A 16,715-nucleotide genomic window follows, 5' to 3' on the forward strand; every position below is an offset into this window, starting at 1 on the left:
GAGACTTCAATACCCAATTTTCAGTAGTGGGAAAACCAACTAGATAGAAGACCAACTAGTTAATGGAAGACTAAAGCAACACTATAAAACAACTGGAAACACATCTATAGGACACTCTCAAACAAAAGCAGAATACACATTGTTCTCAAGTGCACATCAAACATTCTCCAGGGTACTGCATATTTGAAGCTATAAAACCAGACTTAATACATTTAAGAGATTGAAATCACACAAAATATGTCTCTGACCATAGTGGAATGAAATTATAAGTCAAAACCAGAAAAGAATTTTGAGAAATTCACAAATATGTGGAAATTAGGCAATACACCTCTAAGTAACCAACGGGATCAAAGAAGAAAACATAAGGAAAATTAGAAAATACTCTAAGATGAATAAAAATAAAAACATAACACATAAAACTTCTATGATAAATGGAGTGAGAGACAAGAAAGAAATACATGTACCTGGGAAATTTAAAGTAGTACAGTTTGGCTGAGGTGTACAATGCATAATAGGATTCAGAGGAGAAAGGAAAGGTGAGTTGGGAGAATAACCCCCAGAGGAAGAGTGGCTACATAATAAATAAACATTAAGGTTTTGTACTTGATCCTGGAAGCATTCTGGAACTATTTTGATTTTTAAGCACGGAAGTAAAACTTAGGATTTTAGCCAAGATGATCTAGCATGGCAGGAAATTCCTAAACAGACACGGTTTCTCCTGGAGACCCATCCTTCTTTCATTCCCTTCTAGTCCTTTTCCGTTTTCACTGGTTTTCACCCAGTGCCCATACTCACTGTGACCCAGTGAATCTGTCTCCTCCATACCAGCTAGAAGAGGCAGAGTTCCTTACCAACTTTTCAAATTTTCTCCAGCAAAAATGCCCTATCTTGTGTTCCTTTCCCTGGGAATTCCATGCCTCATTAATGATTAATGAAGTAGAGGTAACAGATTAATGAAATAAACACATTCACCACAGAAGTATTCACTGAATACCTAGAACGTGCCATATAGTCAAGTCAGTACTGACAGCCAATGTTGTTTTGTACACCAGTATATACATAATGTTTGCAAAACAGTATCTCATTTATCACATTTTTTGAAATGCATTTTCTACTCCCATTTCACTGGTAAAGAAATAAAAATGTAGACAAGTTCGGACAAAGATGACAAAGGCAGAAATGGAGGTTTTGCCAGAGATGACAAAGGCAGAAATGGAGGTTCCTTGATATAAGGTCAGATTTCCTGAGAAAACAATCCTGGATTTACTCAAGAAATTACCACAATCAAAAAAGTCATCAGCGTTAAATTAATGTTGAAAATTAGGGGCTGTTGACTCTGATAATGTATAAGAGAAATACCTAAGAAAGATATTTAAGCTAATGAAATATGGTCTTGTTAAATGTTATGTGAATAAAATAGTCCATGCCTTAAGTATGTATGTATAAGAAAGAAAGACGGGGAGAGAGGGAGGGGAAAAGGGAGTGGGGGAAAGAAGGAAGGAAGGAAGGAAGGAAGAAGGAAGGGAGAGAGGGAGGGAGGGAGGAAGGAAGGAAGGAAGAAAAAATACTGAAAGAGTATAAAAGTGACCTGATCATCATGGAAGTGCCTTTTCCTACTTGAAGGTGAGTAAACATTGTCATTTCTCTACAGACAGAATCTGAAGATTCCCTACAAACACTGCAGAACAGCTTTTAAAAAAAAATCAGGTAAACAAAAGTTAGGCTAGACGGCAGAAACCACAGCCAAGTTCATGCCACCGTAGCAATCTGGTTAGAATGTTGTCAATGCCTGAGATTCATGGCTGTAGAACAGGACACCAGTACTATGAATACCTTTTAAACTGTTTCCATACCCTCGGGTCAGTATCTGAAATTTCATCTCTGTGGAAGGAGGTTTGGCTAAGCTTGGGTCACATGCCTTTGTCCTGCCTGGGCTGTCAGGGGCTGGGAAGGTGGGCATCTCCCTGGTTTATCCTGCAGTGAAGCAGGTACTAGATCCCACCATCACTGCCTATAATTGGGGTTTGTGTGTTGAGTGCCTACAAGGATGAAAATACGTGCACAAAATACTTCTTTTGTGGCCTAATAGCCACATTCTTCTTCCGTTAGTAAGACTTCCAAATGAAAGGATACCCACTCAAGAGTGTAAAACTGTCCCTTGCAGAAGTGGAAGTACACTCCTACCTTTCTCAGTGGGAGACAGTGTTGTCAGTTATTGCATCCAGCTCCAAACACAGGATTCCTGCCAATGCATATCCTTCATCTTATTAAGCTGGAATCACATCCTGGAATTCTGTAATATTTGGACAAAATTTAATAATTTAACTACCGCCAACATACCCAAGTTTTATGTATATATATATATATATATATACACACACACATAATTTATATATAATATATAATAATGTATTATAGAATATATAATAATATGTATTTGTTATTTAACATATTTAAATATACTATGATATAATGATATATGTAATATGTGTGTAATTCATATACACATGTATATCTACATATGCAGAGAGAGAGAGAGAGGACATACAGATAAACACTAAACTCTTTGTTTCCCAGATGGTCATGGCTGGTACATACGACTTCCTTCTTTCACTACCAACCTCATTTTGTCTTTAACCAACAAAGCAGCTGGTTAGACTTCTTCACGCCCTGGGGTCATCCAGTTTCATGTTGGAGGCATGTGACTCCTTGGTGGTGTCTTTGCTGTAGGATCACAATCCTCTCCCATTAACTTCCTCTCTGAATAATGTCAGCACAGAAGGAGCCCCAGGAGGTCACCTATGCTCTGTCCCCAGGACCTGCTACCCCACGGCAGAGCAGCAGCCCCAGTTCCTCATTGATCGTCCAGGTCTCCATAGCTCCCGTCTGCACCATGATGGACAAGTGGGCAGACACTGCTGTGGCAGGAGGCTGTCTGACACCCACGGCTGGGCTAACAAGTCCTCTGATACCGAGGAGACTTTTTTTGCAGCGGGAGCCTTTTGATTAGCATTCACATCAGGCACACATATTCTCACATCTGCAGTCTGTTCCTAGCTTTCTATCCGCATACCTGTTCATTGTCAATTCACAACTATTGCTCATTTCGAATCCCCGACCATCCAGCCAAACAATTTGCCCCATTGTATAAATTAGCATCAATCCATATTTCAGCTCTCTCCTTGCCGTGTAAAATAAACTATTGGGAGTTCTGCCCGTGGGGAGGATTTTCATTCCGCATTGCTTTTTTCACGTATGAACGGGGTTTTAACACCCTTAAACCCTCTTCCCAGTGTAGATAGCCACCTGTAACTCAGGTTCTACTTTTTTCCTTCTCACTGTAGGGGACTCCTGATGAGTGTAGAGGTGCGCATGGGAGGAGGGTGGCAAGGAGCGGGCACGATCGGAGCTTGACCGAGGGCTCATGCCTTCTTCACGTGCCTGGCTGTCTCCAGCCTGTCCCCTCATAGCGCACCTCCTCCACCTGAGGATTCAGTGCTCCTGGACATGCCAGAGCTTCTGTCAACAGGAATCAAGCAGACACCCAGTTCTTCATGGGAAGCGTGGTTGGCACGGCTACCTGGAGCCCCGGGGTCGTTTTCCACCCGGGCAGAGTAGCAAACCAAGAACCATTTCTAAGAAGGAGGCAGCTCACTCAACACCTTGGGATGTTCACTGTGAATCTACTTGGCAGAATCTCCACACAGCGTCCAGAGATGCAACATAAGCTTTATAATCTAATGAATTTGCAGACACAAGCAATTACGCCTCATGCGTTCAACTTGAATAGACTTAGAGGGTTCAGACCTTATTCTTACGTGGCAACGTAAGCTAGGGGAGATTTCATTCAATCTGCTGCTACAAAACCTTCTCAGCTGAGGTGTTTCGGCACTTGCAGCTGTTAGAACAAAATATTTACACTGACAATGACGCTAAAGGTCACTTCCTTATCAGAGACCACTCCCCAGTTTTCAAATACAGCTTCCCACTAAATTATAGCAGCCTCTTCATTGAAAGTTACATGTGAGCAGAACGAAAATTAATTTTGGTTCATTTGCCTACTGTGGGCTAATTTCAGATTCTTTCAGAAAAGGCCAAGAAATTGCTCAGGGAAGACAAGAGTAAAGACTGTTTTAATATACTGAATGGGAAGGGAATCAATTTCCAGACGTATAATCCTGTAAAGCAAAGTGTGTTGATTTCAGTTTGGGGATGAGTGTTTAATAAGCTTGTTCAAGAACCCCGTGCCCCTAAAAGGTTAAGAATCATTGATCTGAGGAATATCTGTTAGTAGATTTTTCACACATTTTAAGCAATAGCATCTGCCACAGCTTCTCACCTCACAGTTTTTATTATTTTTAATTATATTTTCTGAATGTTTACATGTTGTTCTTATCTCACTTATAAATACAGTTAACTTGTCTTAAAAAAAAAGGGAACACTTCAAAAGTCAAATGGAACACTTTACTACATAACTTAAGGATTAAAGAGACAAATGATAACATGCTAAAGTGATAATTGCAAGTTCAGTTTTGATCAAAAGAACATATTTTGTTTGTCTTTTACTTGGCATAAATCTAGCAATTTTTCATAGGCCAGTTACATTGATATTTCTCTAGGAAATAGTCATTATTAAGTGTGATCACAGCAAAATACTTTAGAGCATTTAGTAACACCGATTTCATGATGTTAACTGTAATTCTTACTAATGCAGATGAAAATGGACTTTGTTTCACATCAATTCACTACATTCAAGCTAAAGTGGGTTTTGGTTTGGCCCCCAGTTAACTGAAGCCCCAGCCAGCAGAGATGCTGGTGCTTTGGGATGACTTTAAGGGGATGTACCTGCATTGACTGCTGCAGGGTCCAGGCAACACTGTCGCTGATGAGGACCTAGAAAAGTTCCAGGGCTTGAAAAGACAGAACAGGTTTTTTTGTATGCTGAGTGAAAGTTAGTTTGGGGGGTTTTTTTTGCTTGTTTGTTTTTGTAATGGACTTTCTGCTGAAATCATACGTAATCCCTAAGCAGTATCCTCATTCAGAGACCTTATGAGGGTTATCTATTCCTGAGTGATTCATTAAAGAAACACAGAAAAGCAGACCTCTCCCACCCCACCACCACCTAGGCTGGGACACCCTTGAAATCTACAACCTTTGAATGCCTCTTCATTCTTGACCCATATCTTTCCATCATTACAGATACTGGATGGTAGTGACCAGATGCAAAGTGGTACTTTCTAACCAGAATTTGGGTAAGCATTATCTTTACTGTACCACAGTGATGTTCGCTATGCACTATAACAGGAGGACCCTTTTACAACTTCAAAAGTTCCTTTCTCTTACACACACACACACACACACACACACACACACACACACTTACACATCTTAAGATATGATATGCAGCCTCGGCTGCAGTAGAATATTAAACCATGTTTTCTGTCAATGTGATATAAAGAAACAAGAGGCCTCATGTAATTTGGATTTTTCCAGGTATCTAATTTCAATCTAATGTACTGTTGTGAAACTAAGCCAGTAAATCTATATGGCTGGTCCATTTGGGGACTTGGTCTGCTATCTTCGGTCTGTGACAATTTCTGGTTTCCATTCCTTGTCCAGGGATGATCACAGTGTGATTTGCAGGTATAACTAACAAATGAGATCAATTAAAATGTCTACAGGTGGCACCTGTCTGAGTATAGGGTTGCACTAAATGATTCCCACAGCTCCGTTTCCTGTCGCCCTACCATCTGCAAGCCCTCTCCACATGCAAAGTAACAATGAAGGGTTGTTTCCTAATGGGCATAGACCGAGAAAGCTGACCTTATTCTATGGCCTGGCTATATGATTATTATCGCTAACGGGAAACAACAGGTGTATTTTTCAACTCCATTTACACAAACGATCCCTGTGTTTCATAGCATTCATTAATATAGCTTCTTGAATTGCCCAATTTGTTACAAATTTGTACTGTCAGCTGCCTTTGTGATTGAACTGAATTTGTAATGAAACTGAAGCTACCTTTCATTTGTGTACATTATTGAATACTTTGATCATTACAAGACAAATTTGATACTTTTCAAAGTACTTAGGTCATGGAGAAGGGGAAAATGGTTACTTCTGGATAAAAGTCACAATTGGATAAGACATGCCAGAGCATTTTTACATTTATTCTACTAAAGCTTTGTTAAAAAATAAGTAATGGACACTTGGCCAAAATTTATGATCATAAAGCATTATTTTAAGTAGTACGTAGAAATTATGGTGCAGGTATATTTTTGTTTTCAGGTTTGAATCCAGTTAAAATGTTGAGTTGAACTTTGTAAACATGCCTTTCATTTTTGTTCTTATTTTGGGACAACATGAGCTAGGTTGTATAATCAAAGGTGAATATTTCTGTTCCATGATATATTTCTCAAGTCACAAATTGTATTTATGAGATAAATTGATATTATTAGTATACTTGAAACTACAACTTAATGGAATTCTCAAAAGCTAGTCAGAGTCTCCATTTCTAAGTGACATAAATCTCAAAATTAGAATATACCAGAGAGTATGAGTAGAGAGATTTTTGCCTACTGAATCATTTGCAATTCTCTACCTCAAATATCTAAGCCTCGTATGAGTCAGATGGCCACACGTACCAGTTTGCCTGGGAAGGTCCATGGTTAATGCCTATTCCCCATGCATATTTTAAAATAGGCCCCTTTTATCCTCACAAGTGGGTTTGAACAAGCAATCATCCAGACATCCAACTTGTAAGTCTAACAAAATAACACTATTCAAGTTAGTTACATCTTATTTAAGAAAAATAAGATCGCAGTTATAAAAATCTAATTAAAGGCACTCATTCAAATAAGCCGCAGTTAGATACAAGTGATTTCCTTTTTCTATAAGACAGCCAGAGCACCCCCAGTTGTGTAGACTGTGGCTTCAGAGACGCTAAGTGTGATATGATTCTTACGTGTTAATGTTCAACTGGTTTAGTCCTTTAAAAATAGTCACACAGAATTGCCATTTAATTATCATCAGTCCCCACATACAGTACTACGCCATATCTTATTCAGCAACAAAGACTAAAATACACTGGGAGGAAATCTAATTATACCTTATCTCTCATACCATTTCTCTGCTATAGGTTGCAGACAGTAGGATTCAAACTACAGAATCAAAGCTACTCTAATCATTTCTAGCATGAAGAGTGGAATCAACAAAGTTTATATCACAAAGAAAGAAAATGCTCACACATTTAAATTTTTAAAAACATAGGCCACTGAGAAGATGGTCATAAAACCTGTAGGAAATGGTGCTCATCTGGGGGCAGTACCATGCATTTAAAATCTTATTGTATTTATATCTAGATAGATAGATAGATACAGAGATAGATAGATATAGAGATATGTATCTACATATAAGAGAGAGATATATTTTAATTATTCTCATAAAAATAATATTGCTGAAATTGCTCGAAGCTTCCAGAAACTTCTTAGCTAATAGTGTGTTGGAATAGATAGAATCTGAGAAATAATATAGCTCAATCTCTTCCAGTAAGTCTTCCTGAAACTTAGATTCAGGAAGGGAGACTAATTTACTCAAGGTCATAGAGGAAGTTATCTTTAGAGTTAGGGTTCTAGCTATCTCTGCCCTCCCTCCCTCCCTCCCTCCCTTGCTTCTTTATTTTTTAGTATCTTTCTTAGGCAGCCTAGCACCACAGCCCTCCCTGCTGCCCTCGGAGCATTCAAGGGGCACAGCAGTGCCTCATGTTCATGGACAGAGATGCCATTTGCTCATGTGACTTGATCTAGTTCACACCAAAGTTCTTCACTCCGTGTCTGGTGAATTTAGAAGTTTCGAGATACCTTCATAGCTGATAAGTGTCTGCTAGAGGTGGAGGTCTTGACATCACACAGTGATTCATCCACATGCCTAACATCCACATTTCATAAGCCCTCAGGAAGCGTTCACAGGATACTGTGAGGATCACTGTTCGGTAGAGTGAGCAGTGACCTAGTTAAGTAATTGCAATGAAATACCAGATACTAGGCTGGGATGACTCCATGTGCTATCATTGTTCTGAATACAAATTTTTGCCACTACACTTGTTGCAATGGGCTAAGACTGTGTTTATTCTCCACCCCGTCCTCTCCAGCTAGACCTTGAGTACATAGAGTATTGCGTCAATGTTTTGTTGTGTTTTTTTAATGTCAATTCTCATCTGCACTACCAAGCTTTCACCCTTTAATAAGTGATTATCTAATGGATGAAAAGATGGATGGATGGAAGGAAGGATGGATGGATGGTTGGATGGATGGACGGACAGGCATTCAATGGGCCTAAGACAGGCAATTTGATAAATAGTATTTTAGGAAGAATAAATTTAAGAAAGGTGGAAAAACTCAGAGATTTATTGAAAACTAGTATAAACTGGGGTGAGCTTTTGTAGGGCAAGTGATGCTGAGAAGGACATATCACTGAGGACTTTGGATGATCAACTAAGGAAATATTTCTTTTAACGTTTTGGCCATGCCACACAGCATGTGGGATCTTAGTTCCCTGACCAGGGATGGAATCCATGCCCCCTACAGGGAAGCATAGAGTCTTAACCACTGGACCACCAGGGAATTCCCCTAAGGAAATATTTCTAATGAAAGTGTTTAAAGTTCTTAATAAGGGGAGGCAAGAGACTTGATTTGCATATTTTTGAGGTAGTTGATCTAGCAAGTGGGTATAGAATAATTATCTCTGTCTCCAGGTTTATTTAAATATGGGAGAAGTAAAGTATAAATGATATTCTCTAGAGGTGTAAATATTATATAAGCAATTCTGTGAAAAATGAATCCAAGCCAACCAACCAGAAGATTCTTGTCTTGTGTCAATCAGTCATCTGCATGCCCATGAGACCTAAACACCAGCTGTGGTAAGCTCAGGCCTGGATTCAGAGTTTAGAAAAATTCACAGTCTAGGCCTACTCATTCAGCTCACCAAGCATGGCAGCCCAGGATTTGGAAAACTTTCAGGCACCTTTTCATCCCCTGAGATCTATGATCTCAGGCCTCAGTCCTTATCACCTTCTACCAAGGAAAAGGAGAAGTCAAAGTCAGAGATAATAGTAAGAATAATAATAGCTCATCATAGTCATGAACAAAACAAAATTCATCATTTTTTTTCTTTTTTGCAATAGACTAGCAATTAGGATTGGCCACATGATGATTATTAAGGAATAAGAAATAGTGTTCTAACAAGGGATCCCAGTATGGGCCATCTGCAGGGGTTAGTTAGAGCTACAGCACATAGGGAAACCACTCTTTCCTCTTGTGTTTTGGAATCCAAGTGAGTAATGTTGTGTGTTCTTCTATTCGGGCACTGTGCTTAAAAGCATTGTTTACCATCACCTTGTAATCAGAGTGCCTCAGCAACCTCCTATTACCCTTGAAAACAGTGTGGCTGCAATTTAGACCTGAAAGAAATAGGTCTTGGATGGGTCCTTTGAAGCTTAAAGCTACTCTGAAGTCCTGCTATCTCCATTTGTAATTTGTTTTCAAGAACAGTGATTTACATTTCAGTTGGATTACACCTTTTAATGCATCCCAGAGGTAAAGTGGCCACAGCGCAAACAGTTAGCTCTGCCACATTTCAAACGATGCATTTGAGCCACTGTAGAGAGGGTTACAGTTACAATTAAAACCCCAAGTTGGACAATTCTTTTCAGGATGTGGCACTAACCATTTGTGGGTGATAGAAAGAGACATTACTGCTGTCCACACTGCTATTTTAAAGTGGCATGAAAAAAACAACTCTGTGCCAGGAAGAGTTTCCATATCCCCAGCCACCACTGAACGAGTGAAAATGAGGGCTCCTGGGAATATTATCTCACAAAAATTAAGTAAAAATAAGGTTCTTGTGGGGCTGCTTCACATTTTCTATGAGTGTACAACTTCTGTTGGTAAATAGATTCTACTAAAAGACCAAATTAAGCCAAAATGAGATTGCAGAGCAAAAGTAATATCAATATTATGATGAATTATTATTTTCAACAAGTGCTTATTTATAAAGATATTTATTAAATGCATTCATATTCACTTCATTCTATAATTGAGATTATTTTTTAATTTTCAGCTGTATTGAGGCATCAACTACATATAATAAATCCATCCACATTTGGTGAATTTTGGCAGTTGCTTGCAGTCACATAACCACCACTACAATGAAGACATAAAGTTGTCCTGTGGCCACTGAAGAGTTTCCTCGTGGCCTTTTTAATCAAGTCTCTCCCCTGACCACACAGCCCAGGCCACCATTGATCTGCTTTATGTCACTATACTTTTGCCTTTCCTAGAATTTCTCATAAATGGAATTATATAGTGTTGTTAGGATCTGACCAATCCTAACCCCCAGTGATGATAGTATTAGGAGTCGGGGTCTTTCAGATGTGCATGCATCATGAGGGTGGAGCCTTCACGAATGGGATTAGTGACCTTATATAAGAGATCCCACAGGGTTTCCTAGCCCCTTCTACCATGTTAGGACACAGCAAAAGGTGGGAAGTCTGCATCCCAGAAGAGGGCCTTCACTGCAACCCAACCTGGTTGGCACCTGATCTTGGATTTCCAGCCCCCCAAACTGTAAGAAATAAATTTCTGTTGTTTATAAGCCACCCAGTTGGTTGTATTTTGTTATAGCAGCTTAAACAGGCTAAGACAAGTATGTAGTCTTAGCTTTACATTTTTCAATTCGCACATTATTTTTGAGATCCAGCCTTGTTGTTGCATGTATTAATGCTTTGTTATTATTTTTATTGTTGAGTAGTAAAGCACTATTGATGAACATTTTGAGTTGTTAGGGGTTATTATGAATATTGCCATTACTTACACTGTATAGAAGTATTCAGTACTTATGTGGACATGTGCTTTCATTTGTCTCGGGTAGATGTCTGGAAGTAGGATTGCCGGGGCACATGGTAGAACAACACTTAACTTTCTACAATACTGTCAAACTGATTTCCAAAGCAGTAGTACCATTTGGCATTCCTCCTGACAACAGGAGAGTATTCCAGCTGCTTCACATCTTCATCAATACCTGGCCTTGTCAGTCTTTTGAACTTTGTTCATTCTTGTGGGTACATATCAGTATAATATTCTGGTTTAATTTGCATTTCATTGATGAGTAGAGATGGTGAGATGTACTTTTATGTGCTTACTGGCTCCCTTTTCATCTTCTTTAGTAAACAGTTCAAATCTTTGGCTTTTATTGGGTTATTTTCCTTCTTATCATTGATGTACATGAGTTTCTTATGTAGTCTCAATATAAACCCTTTCATACATACATGTTTTGCAAAAAATTGTTGGTTTGGTTTGGTTTGGTTTCGTACTTGGCCAGGCCAAAAAACAAACCAAAACCAAAACCAAAAAACTTCATAGAATGTTTTTTGTTGTTTTTGTTTTTAAAATTTATCTTCTAATAGTTTAGGAAACAAAGATTTTGTATTAAATGATTCTACATGTATGTTAATGGTCTAAACTTTCTGTGCCCCAGATACCCTGAAAAATATTTGTACTATAATTGAAAAATCAACTAATAAAGTTTTCTTGAATGTCCCTTGGAAATTCAGAAATAGTAGGTCCAAAACTGAACTCATCATTTTCCCTTGTGAAATGTAAGGCTTCTTATATGCTCCTATTATTCGCCTCACAGTCACAAATTTGGGAGGCACTGGGTACCTCATTAATTTGGCACATCTAATTGGTCACTAAGTCACATGGATTCAGCCTCCTAAATTAAGTGTAAAATTCATGTCTCTCCTCCATCCATGCCACTCCCCTAAATAGAGCTAGAATTTCGTTTGACCTGTTTAATGATGTCCTGACTCTTCCACTGCGTCTAGCCTAACTGTGCCCATGATGTCCTCTTCTCTGTTCACAATGCTACCAGCTCACTTTTTTGGCAGACGAAAATCTAGTCCAGAAAAATCTTTCCAGTGCCTTTAGGATCATATCCCAGCTCCTTAAGAGGGCATACCAGGGCTTCCCTGGTGGCGCAGTGGTTAAGAATCTGCCTGCCAAAGCAGGGGACATGGGTTCGAGCCCTGGTCTGGGAAGATCCCACAAGCCACGGAGAAACTAAGCCCGTGTGCCACAACTATTGAGCCCACGAGCCACAACTACTGAGCCCACGTGCCACAACTACTGAATCCCGAGCACCTAGAGCGCATGCTACGCAACAAGAGAAGCCACCGCAGTGAGAAGCCTGTGCACCACAATGAAGAGTAGCCCCTTCTTGCCACAACTAGAGAAAGCCCGTGCACAGCAACAAAGACCCAACACAGCCAAAAATAAATAATAAATTAATAAATAATTTTTTTTTAAAAAAAGGAGGGCATACCAGCTCATTACACTATGGCTGCAAGTGGATAACACATCCTGCTTCACAAGTCCTCCACCCATCACGAGTACTGAACTATGTGTCATACTAAGTATTTCATACTGTTTTACAAGTCTTTCCCATCTGTTTCCTCTTCCTGAGCCCACTGCCCACCTGCTTGTCCTACAAATGTCAGTAACTGTGGCACATGCTCCAGAAGTCTCCATGACATTTCACCCCCTGACCAAATCATGTCCTTTCCCTGAGGCTGCCATAGCACCTGGCATGCCTCTGTCATAGCACTTATCACACTTCACCACCACTGAAGGATTATCTCTCCCATGGGTATAAATAACTTATGTGGTTTTTGCAAGATAGATACTATAGAGTTGAGAAAGTATAGAACTAGTAGTGATGGTCCGGCAAATGATGTACTAGAGAGATTCAAGAATCAGTTCATCCATTCAAGCACTATATCTATAAAATAAAGAAATTAGAAAAAGGAAATGAAATAGAAAAAGCTGAAACATACTGGAGCTTAAAAGTACAATTGCTGAAATGGAAATTTTATTAGTGTTTCAACAGCAGATTGGAGCAGGCAGAAGAAGAATCAGTAAACTTAGAGATAAGACAATTGAACGTATTGGGTCTGAGAAGCAGAAAGAACATGAATGTAGAGAAATAAAAAGAGTCGAAAGGACCTGTGAGACATCATAAAGTGTATCAACATTCACATTATAGAAGTTTCAGAAGAGGGAGAAAAAGAGAAAGGGATAGATGGGACATTAAAAAAATAATGGCTGCATTTTGGTGAAAGACATAAATCTATACATTCAAATAGCTAAAAGAACTCCAAGTAAGATAAACTCAAAATGATCCACACCAAATACATTTTATTCAAATCATTTAAAGACAAAGGCAAAGAGAGAATCTTGAAACCAGTAGGTGAGAAGCAACTTGTCACTTAAAAGGGGTTCTCAATAAGGTCAAGAGCCCAGCATCATCAGAAACCATGGGGGCCAGAAAGCAATGGGATGACATATTTGAAGTGATGAAAGGAAGAAAAAAGAAAAAACCTGTCAACCAAGAATTCAATATCCAGTAAAATGATGCTTTAAAAATGAAGGAGAAACTAAGACATCCCTAGACAAATCTAGGAAGTTTGTTGGTAGCAGGCCTACTCTGCAAGAAATACAAAAAGGAGTCCTTCAGGATAAAAAGATGCTAGGTAGTAACCCAAAGCCATACAAAGAAATAAAGAACACTAGTAAAGATAATTGCATTGGAAAAGATAAAAGCCAGAAGTATTGACATTTTTTGTTTAAATCTCATCTTTGTTTTCATATAATTTAAAACACAAATCATAAAAAAATATAAATCTATGTCAATGGCCACACAGTATATAAAGATATAATTTGTAACAACAACAGCATAAAGGGAGAGAGGGAGGAACTGTGTTGAAGAAGAGTTTATAAATGCTATTGAAGCTAAGCTGTTGTCAATTTAAGTTGGATTGTTATAAATTTAGAGTTTTAAATGTAATCCCCAGGTTAACCACTAAGAAGATAATGTAAAAACATACAGAAAAAGAAATGAGGAGGGGAAAGCATACACACACAAACACAAACACACACACATAAAGAATCAAACACACAAAGAAGCAGGCAGTATTAGAGGAACTGAGTAATAAAAAAGATATGACATATAAAAAGCAAATAACAAAATGGCAGAAGTCTTTCCTTATCAATAATCATTTTAAATATAAATGGATTAAACACACCAATTAAATACAGCTATCTAACAATACACTGTCTACAAGAAACTCACTTTAGATACAAATAAGTTGAAAGTGAAAGAATGGAAAAAGATTATTTCACGCAAATAGTAACAAAAAGCTAGAGTAGCTGTATTAATATCATACAAAATATACTTTAAGTCAAATACTGTTAAAAGTGACCAATAAGAACATAACATATTGATACAAGACTCTATCTATCAAGAAGATATAACCATTCTGTATATTAGATTCAACTACATATTATATTATATATAATATAGTACAATTATATAATATGTTATACATAGTACAATTATATATTGTTATATATATAAAACAGTTATATATTATATTATATATATACACATATATGCACCAAGCTACAGGGCCACAAAATATTTAAAGCAAACATTTACAGAATTGAAATAGTTCCACAATAATGGTGGGGGGGAGAGAAGAAGATGGCGGAAGAGTAAGACGCAGAGATCACCTTCCTTTCCACAGATACATTAGAAATACTTCTACACGTGAAACTGCTCCTACAGAACACCCACTGAACGCTGGCAGAAAACGTCAGACCTCCCAAAAGGCAAGAAACTCCCCACGTACTTGGGTAGGGCAAAAGAAAAAAGAAATAACAGAGACAAAAGAATAGGGACAGGACCTGCGCCAGTGGGAGGGAGCCGTGAAGGAGGAAAGGTTTCCACACACTAGGAAGCCCCTTCGCGGGCAGAGACTGCGGGTGGCGGAGGGGGAAGCTTCGGTGCCACGGAGGAGAGCGCAGCCACAGGGGTGCAGAGGGCAAAACGGAGAGATTCCCGCATGGAGGCTCGGCGCCAAGCAGCACTCACCAGCCTGTCTGCTCAGCCACCGGGGCGGGCGGGGCTGGGAGCTGAGGCTCGGGCTGCGGTCAGATCGCAGGGAGAGGCCTGGGGTTGGCGGAGTGAACACAGCCTGAGGGGTTAGTGCACCACAGCTAGCCGGGAGGGAGTCCGGGAAAAAGTCTGCAGCTGCCGAAGAGGCAAGAGACTTTTCTTACCTCTTTGTTTCCTGGTGCGCGAGGAGGGGGGATTCAGAGCGCCGCCTTAACGAACTCCAGAGACGGCGCGGACCGCAGAGAAGGGCCTGAGACGCTAAGGCTGCTGCTGCCGCCACCAAGAAGCCTGTGTGCGAGCACAGGTCACTCTCCACACCGCCCTACCGGGAGCCGGTGCAGCCTGCCACTGCCAGGCTTCCGTGATCCAGGGACAACTTCCCCGGGAGAACGCACGGCAAGCCTCTGCCGCCGCAGGCTCGCCCCGCCTCCTCCGTACAGCTCCCTCCCCCCGCCTGAGTGAGCCAGAGCCCCCGAAGCAGCGGCTCCTTTAACCCCGTCCTGTCTGGGCGGGGAACAGACGCCCTCAGGCGACCTACATGCAGAGGCGGGTCCAAATTCAAAGCTGAACCCGGGAGCTGTGCGAACAAAGAAGAGAAAGGGAAATCCCTCCCAGCAGCCTCAGGAGCAGTGGATTAAAGCTCCACAAACAACTTGATGTGCCTGCATCTGTTGAATACCTGAATAGACAACGAATCATCCCAAATTCAGGAGGTGGACTTTGGGAGCAGGATATATTAATTTTTCCCCTTTTCCTTTTTTTGTGAGTGTATATGTATATGCTTCTGGGTGAGATTTTGTCTGTATAGCTTTGCTTTATAATAGCTTTATTTTACTTCACTATATTTTATCCTCTTTCTTTCTTTCTATTTTTTCTCCCTTTTACTCTGAGCTGTGCGGATGAAAGGCTCTTGGTGCTCCAGCCAGGCATCAGGGCTGTGCCTCTGAGGTGGGAGAGCCAACTTCAGGACACTGGTCCACAAGAGACCTCCCAGCTCCACGTAATAGCAAACGGCGAAAATTTCTCAGAGATCTCCATCTCAACATCAAGACCCAGCTTCACTCAACGACCAGCAAGCTACAGTGCTGGACACCCTTTGCCAAACAAACAGCAAGACAGGAACACAGCCCCATCCATTAGCAGAGAGGCTGCCTAAAATCATAATAAGGCCACAGACACCCCAAAATACACCACCAGACGTGGACGCGCCCACCAGAAAGACAAGATCCAGCCTCATCCACCAGAACACAGGCACTAGTTCCCTCCACAGGACGCCTACACAACCCACTGAACCAACCTTAGCCACTGGGGACAGATACCAAAAACAACGGGAACTACGAACCTGCAGCCTGGGAAAAGGAGACCCCAAACACAGTAAGATAACCAAAATGAGAAGACAGAAAATCACACAGCAGATGAAGGAGCAGGGTCAAAACACACCAGACCTAACAAATGAAGAGGAAATAGGTAGTCTACCTGAAAAAGAATTCAGAATAATGATAGTAAGGATGATTCAAAATCTTGGAAATAGAATACACAAAATGCAAGAAACATTTAACAAGGACGTAGAAGAACTAAAGAGGAACCAAGCAACGATGAAAAACACAATAAATGAAATTAAAAATACTCTAGATGGGACCAATAGCAGAATAACTGAGGCAGAAGAATGGATAAGTGACCTGGAAGATAAAATGGTGGAAATAACT

General features: G+C 40.0%; 1 protein-coding gene across 11 annotated transcripts in view; it reads right to left on the minus strand.

The window, feature by feature from the left end:
• Nucleotides 1-16,715, minus strand: part of TMEM182 (transmembrane protein 182) — a 391,383-nt gene that overhangs the window by 102,058 nt on the left and 272,610 nt on the right. For 9 of the 11 annotated variants that reach the window (XR_014253833.1, XR_014253834.1, XR_014253835.1 and 6 more), the window contains one exon: nt 2,185-2,293. The exons of the other annotated variants lie outside the window; for them this stretch is intronic. The gene's annotated coding sequence lies outside the window, so the exon portion shown is untranslated. The remainder of the gene's footprint in view (nt 1-2,184; nt 2,294-16,715) is intronic. 11 annotated transcript variants of the gene reach the window in all.

Source organism: Balaenoptera physalus, assembly GCF_965194825.1.
Source record: "Balaenoptera physalus genome assembly, chromosome: 15".
NCBI classification, from domain to species: domain Eukaryota; kingdom Metazoa; phylum Chordata; class Mammalia; order Artiodactyla; family Balaenopteridae; genus Balaenoptera; species Balaenoptera physalus.